The sequence below is a fragment of the Macaca fascicularis genome, chromosome 1 (genome assembly GCF_037993035.2).
Source record: "Macaca fascicularis isolate 582-1 chromosome 1, T2T-MFA8v1.1".
NCBI classification, from domain to species: Eukaryota; Metazoa; Chordata; class Mammalia; order Primates; family Cercopithecidae; genus Macaca; species Macaca fascicularis.
Genome location: NC_088375.1, coordinates 21,548,805 through 21,565,486, shown reverse-complemented (window position 1 = coordinate 21,565,486; position 16,682 = coordinate 21,548,805). Strand labels below are relative to the sequence as shown.

The 16,682-nt window shown below is 36.4% G+C and overlaps 1 long non-coding RNA gene across 1 annotated transcript; it reads right to left on the bottom strand.

Moving 5' to 3' along the window:
• Positions 1 to 5,393: 5,393 nt before the first annotated feature.
• LOC141409211 (uncharacterized) lies at positions 5,394 to 15,198 on the bottom strand. Its single transcript, XR_012428446.1, has 2 exons — positions 15,105 to 15,198; positions 5,394 to 6,783 (listed from the first exon to the last, which is right to left on the bottom strand). It is a non-coding gene; the product is annotated as an uncharacterized lncRNA (long non-coding RNA).
• Positions 15,199 to 16,682: the final 1,484 nt, after the last annotated feature.

Below are 16,682 nucleotides of genomic sequence, written 5' to 3'. Positions count from 1 at the left end.
CTGCACTCCCATGTTTATTGTAGCACTGCTCATAACAGCCAAGATTTGGAAGCAACTTAAGTGTCCATCGACAGGTAAACAGACAAAGAAAATGTGGTACATACACATAATTGAGTACTATTCAGCCATAAAAAAAGAATTAGATCCTGTCATTTGCAACAACAGGGATAGAACTGAAGGTCATTATGTTAAGTGAAATAAGTCAGGCACAGAAAGACAAATTTTGCATGTTCTCACTTATTTGTGGGAGACAGAAATTAAACCAATTGAACTCTTGGAGATAGACAAGAATAGTTATCAGAGGTTGAGAATGATAGTAGGGGGTGTAGAAGGAGGAGTAGGGATGCTTAAGGAGGTCAAATGTAGTTAGAAAGAATGAATTAGGGCCAGGAGCAGTGGCTTACGCCTATAATCCCAGCACTTTGGGAGACTGAGGTGGGTGGATCACCTGAAGTCAGGAGTTCAAGAGCAGCCTGGCCGACATGGTGAAACCCCATCTCTACTAAAAATACAAAAATTAGCCAGGCATGGTGGCACATACCTGTAGTCCCAGATACTCAGGAGGCTGAGGCAGGAGCATCACTTGAACCCAGGAGATCGAGGGTGCAGTGAGCCAAGATTGCACCACTGCCCTCCAGCCTGAATGACAGAGCAAGACTCCGACTCAAAAACTAAAAAAAAAAAAAAGAATTAGACCTAGTATTTGATAGCACAATAGCATGAGTATAGTCTATAATTTTATTGTATACTTTAAAAATAACTAAAAGAGTATAACTGGATTGTTTGTAACACAAAGTATAAATGCTTAAGATGACAGATTTACATTTACCATATGATTAATATATATTGCATGCCTGTATCAAAATATCTCATGTATCCCATAAATATACATACCTACTATGTACTCTTAACATTAAAAAAATCATTCTGTATTATTAAAAATCTTGGTTGTAATGAAATCCAGAGTAAACCATCTTACACTAAAAGGGAAATATATTACAAGGAGAAAAGTGTTATCTCCAAGAAAATCCAATTTTAGAAATATAGCTAAACATCAAAGAAAATAATATAACCAGGGACTTCAACTTTCTCAAAACACATTTTCTAATCCATCAAAAATGAGGGGGTAGGTTCTAAATACAGCTGTGTGCAGACCCTAATTTCACAGGGAAAACAAACCTATAAACTCTGACAAAAATAAATAAAACAGCAATTTGGCGATCCTGGGGAGAGAAAAAAAGCAAACAGATTCTGAGGATAAAACACATTTTTGAAGAGAAACCAGTGTAGAGTGATTTTCCTGTTGTTATAGGTTTTATCATGTGGGATGGCCAAAGACAGTGCTGCAACTGGCTGCCAAAACACCTATGGACAATCACAGTCTTTCTGACCTGAAGAATCAGAGGCCAGAGTTTTGGCTAAGAACTGAGAAGTGAGGGGGCAATTCAGAAAAGAGAGAGCCAGAGGAAAAAATCCTAAATTTGGTATACAATCTCTTCCTAAATCTCTGGCTGTCCTCTGAACCATACATGCAGGCAGTTGATTCAAAGCAACTCAGATAAAAGCAAATGATCTGAACTAAGATTAGGATAGCTATCCCGAACACAAAAATTTGAATTTGAATTCAACCAATTTAATTGCCTGCTAAAGCAAAAACATCAACACTTTTTAAAGTCTATAACACAAACCAGAGTTTATACAAGAAAATATGTATAATGGTGGGAATGCAATTCAAATTGAGATGCACAGAACTAGGAAAATGTGACTCAGTCTCAAGTAAAAATACAGATGACTGGGACTAACCATTTAATGATTCATAATTTGAATTAGGAAATAGAATGTTAAAGTAGCTACTGCAACTCTCTTCTGGCCATCTGCTTCATTCTCTGTCTTCTCTTTTTCTTGACTTCTCGGACTACAGGTAAAAAATATATTACCTTTTTAATATTATCCCATAGGTCACTGAGACTGTTTTCCCCTCCAATACCATAAATCTTTTTCTTCTTAGATTAAATAATTTCTGTACTCCTTTTATTTTCACCAACTTGTTTTTATTTAATCTCCATTATGCTTATAAGTCCTTCTGGTGATTTATTTTTTTACTTTAGATATTCTTTTAATTCTGGGATTTCCATTCAGTTTTTAAAAAAATGTTTCTTTTCCTTTCTTGAGATTTTCTATCACACAATTCATTGCCAAGGTATTTTTTCTTTAAAGTGAAAAAAAAAAAAAAAAAAAAAAAACCCAAAAAACCTGTTTACTTAAGCTCTATATCTAACAAAAATACAATTTAAGAATTTATTTGAAATAAAGGCATTTTCAGATAATTAAGGAGAAAATTTGTTGTAAGCATAGCTACTTTACAAGGAAAGGAAAAAAACATTCTTCAGACTCAAGGGAAATAATAGGAACAAATTTAAAACTAATATCTATGTAAATATAAAAGACTACTTTTTCTTATAATTTTATTAAATTATTAGATATATTTTTCATAATATTTTACTAAACAGCATTGCCTTCTAAGGATTATGAAGTATATAGACTTCATACCTGTAACAAATATAGAGCTAAAAATTGAGGAATGATAAATAGGCTGCTATAGTTATAAGGTTTCTACATTTTACAGAAAATTGTACAGTATGAACTTTAATTAGACCATGAAAACTGAAATATGTATGTTATAATGCCAACAGGAACAGGAACCACTAAGAGGAAATAAAGGTTGAATATCCCTTATCCAAAATGCCTGGGACTGAAAGTGTTTTAGATTTCTTTTTTTTCTTCAGATTTTGAAATATTTGCATTATACTTACTAGTTGAGCATTCCAAGTCGATGAATCTGAAATCTGAAATGCTTCAATGACCATTTCCTTTGAGGGTCCAGTCAGTGTCCAAAAATTTTGGGTTTTGGAGCTTTTGAGATTTGGGATACTCAACCTGTGGTTAAAAATGTAAAGAGAGGATTTCTGTTTTTAGTGATGAGTAAGATACTAATGAACCCATTCATCCTCATTTAATACTATAAACTTTGGACATACATTAATACAAAAAAGAGACTATCTGAAAGCACTGAAAGTGAACAGAAATAGCTTCTGGTGGGGTGTCCATACTTAGAGGAAGGCAGTTGTGACTACTTAATATGAAGGCAGGCACAGTCAAAATGGTATAGGTGTTAGAGGTAACAATAAAAAGTAATTACAGGTTTTCTCGCTTGGGTAACCAGAGGACCAAGGCTGAAAAACTGGCTACTGAAGTGAGAGTGGGGACACAGAATCCCTTGAAGGAAAGAATAGGGAGGAGATTTCCAAATTCTGCCTGACAATCTTTGGCTTACCTCTGAATGATGCATGGATGGAGTACATACTAAGAAGCTCAGATAAGGCCAGTTGTGGTGCCTCATGCCTATAATCCCAGCACTTTGGAAGGCTGAGGCAGGTGAATTGTGTGATCCAAGGAGTTCAAGACCAGCCTGGGCTACATGATGAAACTCCATTTCTACAAAATAAATAAATAAATATAAGTAAATAAAAAGAAGCCCAGATAAAGACAGAATATTTGAATTAAAATGGAAAATATCTGGGCCAGGCGCAGTGGCCCTTGCCTGTAATCCCAGCACTTTGGGAGGCCAAGGAGTGCAGATCACTGGAGGTCAGGAGTTCAAGACTAGTCTGGCCTATAAGGCGAAACCTCGTTTCTTCTAAAAATACAAAAATTAGCATGTCTGTAATCCCAGCTACTTGTGAGGGTGAGGCTCGAGAATCATTTGAACCCAGGAGGTGGATGTTGCAGTTAGCCAAGATTGCATCACTGCACTCCAGCCTGGGTGACAGAGTGAAATTCTGTCTCAAATAAAAAGAAAAAAGAAAAAGAAAATATCACCTGAAAAACAGCAGTTTATGTCCAACCAGCTTAAGTGCTTGCTAAAATTTCAAAAAACAAAAAAAAAACCACTTTTTGTAAAAAAAAAAAAATAGAATTCCAAATTGCAGCAACTTAGTGTTCACAAAGTTCAGATGTAATTCAAAATTACCTTACATTACTTAGTCTCAAGAGAAAAGATAAATTGAGATCAATTCTAAAATTACAGAATTGTTGGAATGGGCAGGAAAGCTTTCACAAGTAGTTAATAAAATTATTTTCAATGAAATTAAATAAAATAGGGTTGCAATACATGAAAAATATAGGGAATATTGGCAGATAAATAGATAGAATAAAACAGTACTAGGTGCATTGGCTCATTTGTAATTCCAGCACTTTGGGAGGCTAAGACAAGAGGATTGCTTGAGCCCACGAGTTCAAGACCAATCCTGGCAACATAGTGAGACCTCATCTATACAAAAAAAAAAAAAAAATTTAAAAACATAGCCTGGCATGGTAGCCTGTGCCTATAGTCCCAGCTACTAGGGAGGCTAAGGTAGGAGGGTCGCTTGAACCTAGGAAGTAGAGGCTGCAGTGAGCCATGGTTGTGCCATTGCACTCTAGCCTGCGTGCTAGAGCAACACTCTGTCTCAAAAAGAAAAAAAAAAGTGAAAATTCTAGAACTGAGAAATAACATATTAGAATTTCTTTTGAAAACAGGTTAATGAAGGTGACAGTGGAAATGTTTAGTTAATGTTAGCTATTAGGTTGGTGCAAAAGTAATTGTGGTTGGTGCAAAAGTAATGGCAAAAACAGCAATTACTTTTGCACCAACCTAATATATTAATAGAAATTGCACAACTCAAACAGCATTGAGAATGAGTATATATACATAAGTATAAAATGTCAAGGACCTATTAGATAATGTCAGACCGACATACATGCAATCAGAGTCCCAAGGGAAAGGAGATATAGGAAGAAACAAGAAAAATATTCGGAAAGTAATGGCTGAACATGTCCCAAATTCGACTTAAGTCTCTAATTTGCTAATTCTAGATATGCAATGACCCTTTAGCAAAATACACATGAAAACGGTCATGCCTTGGTACGTCGGGTCAAAAATTAATAAAAAAGATGAAGAGCAAATACTGACAGCATCAAAAGAAAAACTAAAAATTACACGAAGGGGAACAACAAAACAATTAATGGCTAACTTCTGATTAGAAATTATGGCGGCCAGAGATAATAAAATACAGCTTTAAAATGCTGATATCAAAAAAACTGTCAACCCAGAATTTTATATGTAGCAAAAATATTGCTTGAGAATGAAAGAAAATGAAAATATTTTGGATAAAAGAAAGCTAAAACCTATCCTACAAGAAATAACAAAGTTATTCAGGCTGAAGAGAAGTGATGATCCAAATAACAGTATTAATTACCTTTTTGATATTCATAGAACCTTAAAAAAATCTTACAACTACAGAATGTACATTCTTTTCAAGTGCACATGATGATTCAGAAAGATAGACTTTATACTGGACCATAAAACAAATCTCTTTAATTAAAAAAATTTGAAATCATTTAGAGAATGTTTTCTAACCACAACAAAATTCAGCTGGAAATCAATAAAATAAATATATGTGTAAAATCCTTGAGCATTTGGAAATTAAACAACACACTTCCAAATAATTCATGGCCAAAGAAGTAAAACAAAGCATTGTAAACATCAACTGAATGATAATACAAATGCAATACATCAAATACACAAAATACAAAATGCGATATATGGAAGCAAGCATATTGTTCACACAAAAAAATTTTGAAAAAGAACAGTTATTTACTACCTGATTTTAATATTCCTACAAAGCCAAAATAATCATTATAGTGTGATGCTGGCATACAGTTTGGAAAATAAGTGAATGTAAAAGAGTTAACACAGAAATAGAGTTATATGACATTTGATTTTTTGATAATGCACTAGAATAATGAGGAACAAAAGTCTTTTTAACAAATGATGCTAAAATAACTCGATATCTATACGGAAGAAAATGAACTTTGCTATATACACAAAAGTTAATTTGCAATAGATTATAGACTTAAATATAAATGCCAAAACCTTGGAGCTTTTATAGGTGAAACTTGGGTTTAGACAAAGGAGTATTAGACAGATCCTCGTGACCTAATTCATAAATTAGGCTTCATAATTCAAACTTTCTCTCATCCCAAGATACCATTAAGAAAAAGAGCAGGCAACAGCAAACTTGGGGAGAATGTTCACAATACATACATCTCACAAAGAATTGTATTCAGATTATATAAACACTCACACGCACCTGAACATCTAAAATAAAAAAGAATGACAACGCCAAACGTGGACAAAGATGTAGAGCAACTGCAACTCCATAGACTGTTGGTGGGAGCATAAAATAGTTCAAATACTTTGAAAAAATTTCCGACAATTTTTCTTAAAACTAAACACAAGCCAACTGTATGATCTAGCAATTCTACTCCTAGGTACTTTTCCATAAAAAATGAAAGCATATAATGACAAAAGTCTTGTAAAAGAATGATCACCACAGTTTTATTTATAACAGTTGAACAGTGAGAAACAACTTAGATGCTTAAAAATAGGAGCATTGGTCGGGTGCAGTGGCTCATGCCTGTAATCTCAGCACTTTGGGAGGCCGAGGCGTGCAGATCACCTGAGGTCGGGAGTTCGAGACCAGCCTGGCCAACGTAGAGAAATCCCATCTCTACTAAAGATACAAAATTAACCAGGCATGGTGGCGCATGCCGGTAATCCTAGCTACTTGGGAGGCTGAAGCAGGAGAATCGTTTGAACCCGGGAGGCAGAGGTTGCGGTGAGGTGGTGAGCTGAGATCTTGCCATTGCACTCCAGGCTGGGCAACAAGAGTGAAACTCCATCTCAAAAAAAAAAAAAAAGGAGCGTTAATAAATATCTGAAATATTGATACTGCGAAATACTACTGACTAATAAAGAAATATTTGCTATACAAAATTGTATTAGATTTCTATTGATGCCATAACAAATTACTACAAATTTCACAGCTGGAAACAGTTCAAATTTATTACTATACAGTTATTTAGGTCAGAAGTCCCAAACAGGTTATTTTATCTAACTATAGGCTTGTGGTGAGGCTCAAATGAAGTAAATAATTATATAATGTGGTATTTAAACAAAATTCATCATCCTATTCCTATTCTTTATAGCTTTTTGTTTTCACATGAAGTATTTGTTGAATAAAAAGTTGATTAAGTGGATTACAAGTAAAAATTTATAATTCCAATTTTGACTTCTTCAATCTCATTCTTTTTCAATTCCCCTCAATACAATCTGTGTCTTAACCATGGTAATCTTTTAGTCTTTGAAAACCCGAACTCTCTCAACTATTAGGCAGTTCTATTCACTGTGCCTAGAATACGCTTCTTTCACTTCCTTTGCTTTCCAAATCCGGCCCTTACCTCTCTACCATTTCATTCCTACAGTTCAAAAATCCATATTTATCCTTCACATTATTGAACTTTACTTTTGAGTACACTTTCTCCAAAACTCTAAGTGACTACAAGTCTCCTTACTGTAAATGTCATATTTGTTCAATGGATACATGAGTTATTGATTTTCTCTATCCACATACTTTATTCTAAACATCCTCTCTAGTTCTTTCTTTTCCATGCTACATTCTAAAGCCTATGACAGAAGTAATGTTTTCCGTCATTTACCACTGTATATACAGTACTTATTGGGGAGCCTACCAACAGTGGGTGCCTGATTAATAGTTGTAAAATGGCTGACTGAATGAATAAATCAATGAGGACAGTTAGCATTATCAGTGTTGTGGCCTCCTGCAGCTAATGTGGTTCTTAAAAATTTTCTGATATGCTGAATCAATCTTTCCTGAGAGGTACTTAGTTTACCTTTTCTGCCTTTGACACTTCTGAAAATGTTTCCTCTGGATCAGAAACCTGTTTCGTGACTGATGCATTCATTCCTGCCTCATTTTAACCTCTTACTTGATCAATGTAAGACATCTCTCAGAACCATCTTGCATAGCCAGATTTTCTTGTTCTGGACCCTTCTAATCAGCCAAGCCAATTGCTTCACACCTCACTCTCAAATCTTCCCAGAATAACTTTTTAAAATAACAACAAGCGAAAGCAAGACTTATGCATTTATGTTTTGCCATCTAGTTATAGGATATCTTTATCAGAATTCTTATTTATTGGTAACTTTTCCCTTTGGCATTTCAACTCTCTCACATTATGTACTATTATTGTCCACTGGATAAATAAGAAAATCACAGAATTTTCCCTAATATAAACACCATGAATATGTGTTGAAGTTAGATGTAAGCTCTGGCTATGCAGCTGCAGCTCACACAGAACAACATGGAGTGGAAAGATGCCAGGAAGATCCGGTTTTAGGAAGTGACTGACAAAACCAAAAATAATCATTGCAGGGTAATCATGGATCAGGGGCTGCTCTACACAATTGTTGCTGTGGCTGTCTATGAAGATGTTATTATAGGACACAAAGTCCATGCAGCTGTCTTCACAATAAAGTGGAATTTTTTGCAGAAAACTGATGAACTACTGCCAGCTTTTAGGTCCAAGGTAAACAAGAACAGAAAGAATAGATTTATTTTCCATTTAGACTCACATGTAAGCAGACTAACCGCTTTGCTATTGCTGAGGCTAAAAAAGGGAGTAGACAGTTTGGATAGCGTTTCAGACTTCTGGTTCTCATGTGCCCTGAAACTCAAATATGCCCAATGGGGAAATGCTGTGGCTTCCATCTGGAAGTTGTGAGTGAAGAATCCCTCAGTTTTAGTGCACCTGATCTTGTCACCATACCTCACCAACTTCACCTTGGACTAGGATTACTCTGGAATCTAATATCAGTCTATGAGATTACCAAGGATATATATAAAGGGAAGGGGGAACTTGACTTGGGAAGAATAGTTACCTCATAAGTAGTCTTAAAGCCATTTAGCATTTAGACAATGGTTTGTTTTTCTTTTTTTGTTTTTTGAAGGGGGCCACAAATATTGAGGATATTCTTCCTCCAAGTGTGGTACATGGCTCAATTGCATCAGAATTGATCAATTATTCCTGAAGTGGTTATGTTCAGTTTCCTATTCTACATCCAATGTACTGTTCTTTCTGGTTGTGGAGCATGTGATTCTACATTTTCATAAGCACTCTGAAGTGCTTTAATAACACACTAAAATTGGAAAAATCTGGTTGAATAAAGTCCATGGGACCCTCAAAGCCCCTAAATTGTAGATAAAATTCAACGCAGTTGCCAAAGAGAAGTTGCATAGTTTTCACATATTCTAAATGTTCTTGTTCCCCTAAAAGGTTTTAAACCATCAGATTACACCATCTTCTGAACAGTGGTTTGGCTTTTGTTGACTCATACTCATGCTAATTATAACTTTTTTTTGAAGTATTGACAAATAACTATAAACCAATTCCCAGATAATCTAGGTCTAAAACTCTTGGTAGGTATGAAAGCCACATGGAAAAATCCTTTAGTCTTTGCCTTAATCCTGTCTTTCCCTTATATCCCTAATTTAGATTTCCTGTAGTTAAATAGGTAAATGTTTTCAGACTCAACCTCATTTGTAAGCTTGAGCCATCCTGACAAGAGTATAGAATATATAAGAAGTCCTACAATGTTATCTACCCATTTGGAATAAGTTTTGTGGCCAATAGATCTATAATCTCAGGAACTAGATTTCAGCGCTACATACTTCTGTAAAATAAAGTTACAATACTTCCTACCTGCCTTTTTCCCCTTCTTCCGGATTTCTCACAGATATCATTCTATAGCACAAAACTAGCAAGCAATACATTTTCACCTGTTTATTTTTTTTTAATTCAATCTGGGCTCTAAACTCCCAGATTCCTTGGTGGACAGAAATCTAATGTCTGCCATTACTGAATTATTTAAAATATCCATGATGATACAAAAGTCCTAAAATACCTTACCCAGAAGAATATATTAGGCAAAGGACCTTCAGTCATTAGGCCAAACTGATTACCATTGAGATATCTGTTGACCCACCCTGTATGGGTCATACTGAGTTCAGCATTGGTGTTCCTTCCATGCCTTATTTTGAAGACAGAAAATTTTTCTGGAGCTAAGAACCTTAGTGTCTTAGATCCAGCATCTTCATGTGAATCATATGAAGCCTCTGGAATAATGGGCAGGCATTCTTAGGTTCCTAAACACAAAGTTTCTCTCCTGTTACAGAATTCATGGCACATGCAGGTGACACATGGACCTCTTTGCATTGCTCTTGGGAACTAAGCATCAGGGAACCTAGCACAAATGTTGATGCTCTGGCTACTGCTATTGGTGTGAGCCTCTAATCCATGACTCAGGTGTACCATGTCTTCTGCTAACATCCTTAAAACTGTAGCAGTCTAACTTGTTAGCAAGTAGGATATTGATATGGTTTGGCTGTGTCCCCACCCAAATCTCATCTTTAATTCCCACATGTTGTGGGAGGGACCTGGTAAGAGGTGATTGAATCAAAGGGGCAGGTTTCTCCTGTGCTGCTTTCATGATAGTCAATAAGTCTCATGAGATCTGATGGCTTTATAATGTGGAGTTTCCTTGCAAAAGCTCTCTTTTTTGTTTGCTGCCATCTGTGTAAGATGTGACTTTGCTCCTTGTTGCCTTCCGCCATGATTGTAAGGCTTCTCCAGTTACGTGGAATTGTAAGTCCATTAAACCCTTTTCCCTGTATGAATGACCTAGTCTTGGGTATGTCTTTATCAACAATGTGTAAAAAGACTAATACAGGTATAATCTCAGTGCCTGTGTAATTCTTGGCACTTCTTTGTCCTGCCTGCTGGGTGGGACACCTCCCAACTCCAATAGCAAGATTTACCCCAAACAAATTTGAGTTTGCCAGATTTCTTCCACACTCTGTATGGGATCTGCCAACAGTTTCTTTAGGGGTCAAGGCCATGCTCCCATAGGTCCTTATCCCAAAGCTTTGCGGTGTCTACTCCCAAGTCCTTCCTGTCCTCTCCAGACCTTGATGCTGAGGTTCCACCATGCAATATACCTGAGCCAATCTACATTTTACAAAAACTCTCAACCGGGATGAAGTGTATAAATAGTGCTTACTTATTTCTATATTTTTCAGAGTACCTACTAAGTGCCATAGAGGTATAGGCTTTGTTATAAAATAAATATCTATTTATTAATCTTTAGGGAGCAGGTAATTGTACATTATGATGAAAAGATTAAAGAAGCATTTTTTACAAACTTTATAAAATCCAAGTTTCACTTTTTCTTTTTTTTTTTTTCCTGTTTACCTCTAGGTTCTCTTCCTCTTCTCTCATATTTTATGATATAATCGGATCATTGACCATAACAGCACTCTTCCTGCCCAGGCACAAAACACTAACTACCCTATGAAAGGGGCCATAACTATATTCTGTGACTCAAGGCATTTCCCAGCCTGCAGTTCCTATACCCCTTCTCAGTTCAAACACTTTAAGTAAGTATGGTTCACAGGAATTTTTCTCTTGGTCTCTTGGGTACACACACACAGATATACATGTACAAATATGCATATACAAACATGCACATATATACATTACATACAGAAAACATTAATGTTCATGTATAGTTAAAATATTAATAAAATCCACATATCCAAAAACCCAGCTTAAAAATAAAATATCACCAAAGTATTCAAAGTTACCTGTATGACTTTCTAATTCCATTCCTGCCCTACAGTAAACTGCTATTTGAAATCATTGCCTTGTTTTTTTGTTTAATTTACAGTTTTACTTCATCTCTGCATATATTCCTAACAATATATGGTTTGGCGTGCATGGTTTTGGACTTTTTTGTGAATAGGACCACATGTATTAATTTGTGACTTATTTCCTGCAGTGTTTATGGTAATAATTATCCCTGTCACTGCAAATATGGATAGACTCATTCATTTTTACTTGATAGATTCTTATTCTCCCTCCAGCAGCTTTGGTTCATTGACTTTTGTCTTTTCTACCTGGCTTTGGTCCCAGATAGTGCTTCACATATCAGCCTCTGTAATTTGCATGATGTTCTGTGAATCTGGGGCTAGTCCTGTCGTCTTCTCCTATCTAGCCCAAATCTCCAGGATATCCTAACCAAATTTGGGTCCTACACCCAAAATCTCTCTTTTTTTTTTTTTTCTGAAAAAGATCATATCTCATACTTTCCTAGGAGAGAAATGAAGGATCTTAGGCATCTACCTTCTTTTCTATGCAGTGAGATCATGGCTACTTTTAAATATTTATTTATTTATTTATTTATTTATTTATTTATTTATTTATTGAGATGGAGTCTCACTCTGTTGCCAGGCTGGAGTGCAGTGGCGTGATCTCAGCTCACTGCAACCTCTGCCTCCAGAATTCAAGCAATTCTCCTGCCTCAGCCTCCCATGTAGCTGGGACTACAGGCACGTGCCACCATACCCAGCTAATTTTTGTATTTTTAGTAAAGACAGGGTTTCACCAGGTTGGCCAGGATTGTCTTGATCTCTGGACCTCGTGGTCCGCCCACCTCAGCCTCCCAAAGTGCTGGGATTACAGGCGTGAGTCACCGCGCCCAGCCTGACTGCTTTTTTTTCTTAGCAATCACATGCTGGTAGAGGGTTAAAAAAAATCTGTTTATGATTGCTCTCTTTATCCACCTCCCTTATAGCAGAATGTGTAAGTAACAGATAGTGTAGTCCCACATAGCCCAGAAAATCTACCCATCAAGGTTTAGCTCATCTCAGCCCAGCACCCTGGTCCAAGTGAGACAAATAAACAGGCAATGTGGTCAACAAACAAAATGAAAAATGGATTCAATGAAAGTTAAGAAAAATAACCAAAAAACTAGTAGGTAAGATGCATTTTAAGGATCTAAAACACATCCTCGTATTAAATGGAGATGGAGGAAAGGGAATTGTATTGAATATGAAGAGACCACCTTTTACTCTCATATGCAAAAGATTGTTTTCCTTTTCAGTTCCTCTGTGACCCCTCCCTATCCCCTCTCACTCTTTTCTACTGCTCTCCACATCACCTACCATGTGCACACAGCAGGCAGGTTACTTAGTAGGAGCACGCTAAATTTCACAGACCTAAATTAAATTAACTATTCTCAGCCCTTCCTTTCTCAACTTTTTTGGTTGGAGTTACAAGATTTGATCTGATTTTGATCTGAGACACAATGCAATGTGTTTTTATGCAGGCAAAAGTTGGTTCATTTAGGCTAGAAAACTGATGGAACAGAGACACGGGAATGTTAAGAGAGTGAGGGACTGGCAGTAGTGAATTGGGGAAAGGCAATGCCAACAGAATTTTGGCAGTTTTGCTGATTTTTGAAAACATATGCAAGATTAGATTAAAACACTCTTCAAACTAGCAAAAGCTGGGGCCAGATTGTCTCTGCTATAATGTTCAGGCTGGCTGGCACTTTTGACTCTGAATTTCTGTTTAAGTGTCAAGCCTGACCTTTACTCAGTTTAATTCAATTCAATTCAATTCTACAAAAATTATTGAAGCCAACTTTTGCCAGACTACTGCACTAAAAGACCCTAAAAAACATATCATTTAGTGTAAAGATTATTTTTAAACATTAAGAAAAAAATTCCAAGTGAAAGCGATGGTTCTCAGGGCATTTTCCTAGCAAATGGTTTTTCCATCTGACTTTTGTAAGCATGAACATCAGTTATGACAACAAGCCAGGGTCAGAAAGAAAAGATAAAGGAAGAAAGGCATAAGTGGAAAGAATAAGAAAAGAACAAAAAAAGGGAGAAAAAGAAGTGTAAGGGTTGGAAGCTGGTTCCGAAATCACATTGGTGAGTATCATGAAATTCATCTTTCTTTATTTTCTAATGGGAGGCAGCATGATGTAATACAATGTCCACTGAGTAAGAGTTGAAAGATCTTTCGTGATCTGAATGAGCAACTTCACCTCTCTGAAAGTTATTTTTCTTAAGAGTAAAATGACATAATATGACCTTACATTTTAAAATTGTTCTGAGAGTCCAATTAAGAAGAATTTTTAAAGTCCTTTAGCTACCAAAAATTTAGATTTGAAACTATTTTAGGGACGTGTCTATGTGCTCTTTCATTTTAGTGATCCTTGTCCTAAAGGCTTTTCTCAAGGGGCATCCTGAGACCTGGAGAGATAAAAGAGTATCTCGCAATAGACCAAGGGAAGAGTGACAATTACAGATCACAACCTGAGAGTCCCTGTGGTCTGAGCTCATGGTTGTACTGACTTGTTTTGGTGAACTGTGGCAAAGTGAAAAAGAATGGGATCAGGAAAAGGACAAAGTAAAGATAACAATCACAGAAAATGTCTTTAGACTCCCTTTCTCTGAACCTGATGTACCTTCACATCTACTGACAGTATTGTTCCATTATCAGTTTAGTGCCGATAGATAAGGGAATTATCTTTATTTTAGCCAAGTTATTTGCATATTATTTGCCAGCAGGGCTGCCATATAAGTGTCCCCGTTTTGTCTGCTGTGCAAAGGTACCAGACCCACCAGTGTTAGCCCTGTCTGAAGACTCAGTCTATCCTTAATCAACAAGAAATCTTGACTCACAAAGCTATTTTGGAGACCAAATCTTGTGCAGCATTGCTACATGATGTCCTCCATCTAGGATAGAGATGGTCCTAGGCAGTGCTCGGCAGGAGTAAAGGAGTTTGGCTGGTGGCCTCTCATTATCTGAGTGTCTCCACAGGCTGTACACTGCATATTTTCCCTATCCTAGCAGGGCTTCCCCAGCTGGCTGTTATAATTTGGCCCAATATGGTCATTGATAAAGGTCTAGGGGATTTGATATCCAAGGAATACTGCTCTCTTAATAGCGTGTTCCCAAGAATGACAAACTTTCAAACTCCCCAAAGAAGACACTCTGCATGGAATTTTAGCCATTCTGATGAGTTTCATTTCTCTTCACCCTTTATTTTTTTTAGGAATGAGAGGAGAGCTGGCTAGGAAAGGTGTTTGTGTGAAATCTCTAAATTAAAAAGTTGCTTCTATCAGGTCTTCTTTAAATTTCCCCAAACTAGAGCTATATTCTTATTCCAATTCATTCTTAGGCAATATATTCCTTACCTAAGATAAAACGAGTACTAGATTTCAACTTCTAGTGCCTTCCTATAACATGAATGAATGAGTGTGTCTTTAGAATCAGAGCTTCCTGTCGCTTACCAGCTATATGACTCCAGCCAAGTTCTTCAGATATCCACATCTTTGAGACGCAACGCTGCACAGTGATTAAGAGGGGGGGCTGTGAAATCAGAGATTTTAAAGTCAACCACACTTATACTCAAGTCCTACCTCCAGTTTTTTGTAGCCCTAGGCAAAATATTTAACCCCTCATAAACTCAGTTCTGTTATCTGTAACACAAGAAAAGGAGCATTGATTACAACATTGGGTTGCTGTGTGAATTGAATGAATGTGAAGTGGTTAGTCCACATAATATTGCTTCAATTAATAGTAGTTAGCTATTACTACATTCTTTGTCTAAAAAGATCAGAGATTAAAAAGCTCACTCTTAAGATATTGTAAAAACATATAAATAACTATGTAAACATGAAGCTTTTTGTTTTGTTCTGTTTTTGGTGTATCTGGCACATAATTTCTCAATAGCTGATTGGTTTTTTGTTTTGTTGTTGGTTTCTTTTTTTGGTCTTTTTTTTTTTTTTTAGACAGAGTTTTGCTCTTGTTACCCGGGCTGAAGTGCAACGGCACCATCTCGGCTCACTGCAACCTCCACTTCCTGGGTTCAAGCAGTTCTCCTGCCTCAGCCTCCCAAGTATCTGGGATTACAAGTGTGTGCCACCACACCCGGCTAATTTTGTAATTTCAGTAGAGACAGGGTTTCACCATGTTGGTCAGGCTGATCTCGAACTCCTGACCTCAAGTGATCTACCTGCTGTGACCTCCCAAAATGTTGGGATTACAGGTATGAGCCACCATGCCTAGCCTTCAATAGCTGATTGTTGAATGAATAAATGCTTGTGGATGCCATATGTTGAACTTTATCAAACACTGCTTCTCTCTTTGTCTGTTTTCCCTTTAATTTATATTTCGTCTTTTTCTTGTTCTTTTCTCCTGGCTTCTGTTTTTGTTCAATACAAACCATACTTTCTTGTCAAACCATGGTCTTAATTGTTCTCATTCTTACTTTTCAAACACATCAGTAACCATTTTCATCTACAGGATTGGTTCCCTAAATCCAGTCAAATGATCTCCTCTCTTCCTCTTTACTCTTTCCTTGGGCAGAATTTTTCAGTCCTAGGATTCCCTACAGGGCCTGATAATTGCATTTACTAATCAGATTTAGTAAGATTTACTTATTTGTTAAACTGAGTTGAGACTGAGACAGTGGTGGTGAGGTTGTTCCAAGACCTTGAACAATCACGTCCCTCAATTAGGTGGCTAATTTTTATATACAGGCAATTGAATCAAAAGTCAGAATAACAGTTGTTTCAATTAAAATCATTTAAATAGACAAGCCTCAACTATCCATTAAAAGTAAAATATTTTCTAAAATAGTCAGGATATGTTATTTTATAATATAACCTTGACCCACTGACTTGTAGACACACAAATGAGGTGTTTTAAGTTGAAATAATTTTTGTTAATTTTTAAAATAAAGGTAGATGTAAAGATTACTTCAAAGACCTGTGTTTACAACTCCCCAATATTCAGGCTTTTAGCCTGTGTACAAAAGTCTTCCTCACAGTGTCTCAAGTTTCTAGCAAAGCACTTTATGAATTTTC